Below are 2,217 nucleotides of genomic sequence, written 5' to 3'. Positions count from 1 at the left end.
CGGCGCTGCCCGCTGCAGCCTGCCTGGGCAGCGTCCAGGAGCTGCGCCCTGCCCTGCAGCTCTGCCCTGTGCGGGTGGCAGGTACCAAAGATCTGCTGGGGCATCTCCTGCCTCCCACACGGCCCCCTTCGCCCGCAGGAGTTCACCCTCCTCTGGCGCCGGCACCCGCAGCTGCAGCCCAACCGCCCGCATCCTGCCCAAATCTGCCAGCCCCACCGGCTGGATGCGGGACTGATGCGTGGACCGTGTCCCCTGCAGCGCAGGGTGCAGGGTTGGGTCCCATGTGCCTGGACCAGGACCTGGGTCGCCCAGCCTAGCCCACAACAGGGTCAAGCATCCCCCGGTTCAAAGAGGACTCAGGAGCTTGGTTGGAGGCGATGCCTGAGACCAGTCCTTCCAGAGCAGGGGTCTCCATCCCAGGGCTGGATAACGTGGCCCAGGTGCTACTTAGGGGGCAGGGGCACAGGGGGAAACATCTGCCTGGTGTTGGTGTTAAATGCCGGCTGCTCCCGGCATGCCCTGCCCCATCACTCCTGTCTGGGGAGAGGCAGTCAGTAATAAATCCCTAGTGCCTTTCTCTTCCCCACTGAGTGTGTTGTAAACTCTTCTCCTGTCCCCCTCCAGCGTCCCTTCCAAGCTGACCAGGCCTGGCCTCTGCAGCCTCCTCCTAGGGAAGCCCCTCCATACCCCTCCTCATCCTCGCTGCCCTTCTCTGCACCATCTCCAGTTCTCTGACATCCTGTTGGAGCTGCGGGGACCGGACCTGGGCACCGCGTTCAAGATGCGGCCGCCCCAGGGACTGACAAAAGGGCATCGTGATCCTTTCTGTTTTGTTCCCAGGTCCCTTCCCAGTCACCGCTCACGTCACTTGCCTCGTGGATGGCTGTGCAGCGCTGAGCTGATGCTTTCAGCGACCCACCCCCAAGCACCGTCCCCTCCAGCTCCATTGCCGTCTCAAGAAGCCTGGCCCCTCCCAGGCAGTCCACGTCGGGGCTGGGCGGCTGCACATCATCCCATCGCCCCAGCCCTGTCTCCTCTGCCTTGGCACCCACAGGGAAACTGCTCACGGGGCGCTAGGAAGAGGCCGTGCCCTGAGCACAGAGTAAGGCGAAGCCCTGGGTCCATGCCAGGCTGGGCTCAGGGCCAAGGAGGTTCGTTCCTGCCCCAGATGCAGCGATGGGTCTGAGCCTGATGTGGGAACGTGGCCCCTGCACGTCCTAGACCAGGGGCCACCGGCCTGAGCTGCAGCCAGCGTCCCAGTGCTGCAGACAGACAACGCCGGTGCCCAGGTGCCAGCAGCACTCGAGAGGGGAACGCTTCTCCCCCGGCTCTGGCGCCAGCCCTGATGAAGTCGGGGTCCCAGGCCCAGCAGCTCAGCTCCGCACCTCCAGCTCGATGCTCCTCGGGGTCCAGCCTGTTTCTTGCTGCACCCTCAGCTTAGACCCGGCCTTGCTTCAATGCTCGGACAGACCTCGAGGCTGCTGGCTCCAGGCTCCAGCTTTGGCTCCGGGGTCCTGTCTCCCATCCCCATCTGGTCCCTGACCCATAGCCATTTCCAGAGCCCCCGGGAAGGCGGTGGGGCCGAGTGGACAGGGCTCCAGGCCAGAGAACCAGGGAGAGGCTGTTGCAGCCACTGGGGCCCTGCGTGGCTGGGACAGCGTCTCTCCAGGGGTCCCAGCCCCACATCTCCCACCACTGCTCTCCCCTCCCTGCTCACGTCAAACCTCCCCGATCATCCTCGCGCCGGCTGCCAAGGGAACCGCGGAAGCCGAACGTCTCTGCACGCAGCCGGGGCCCCAAGACGGCACCGCAGGCTGCCGGGAGCTGCCGCCTGCCCCGGAGAGGGCAGACCGAGCCTGCAGGGCGGGCAGCAGGGGCTGCGCGGGCAGCGGGCAGCCGGTGCTCTGTGCTGCACCCCAGCGGGCGCAGGCTCTGTTCTGCACTCGGGGCGGTCCTGGCTCTGGGCAGACACCCCACGGGGCAGGAGCAGCGGTGCCTGTGGCGGGGAGGGAGCGTGGAGCCATGGCGGCAGGGCAGGGGGGCACCTGGGAGGGAGCAGCCAGGGATGGATCCAGGGCGGCAGTGGCACAGTCGCACCCCTTGGGCCCCTGCTTCACCCACGCTTCAAAACCCACGTCCTGGCAGGGGCAGCAGCGTCTCCAGTCAGGCAGCAGCAAGGGAGGCACTCGACTTCCTTCATCTGCCTGGTTCCTGCTG

The sequence above is a fragment of the Alligator sinensis genome, unplaced genomic scaffold (assembly GCF_000455745.1).
Source record: "Alligator sinensis unplaced genomic scaffold, ASM45574v1 scaffold1334_1, whole genome shotgun sequence".
NCBI classification, from domain to species: domain Eukaryota; kingdom Metazoa; phylum Chordata; order Crocodylia; family Alligatoridae; genus Alligator; species Alligator sinensis.
Note: the sequence above shows the minus strand (reverse complement) of the source record.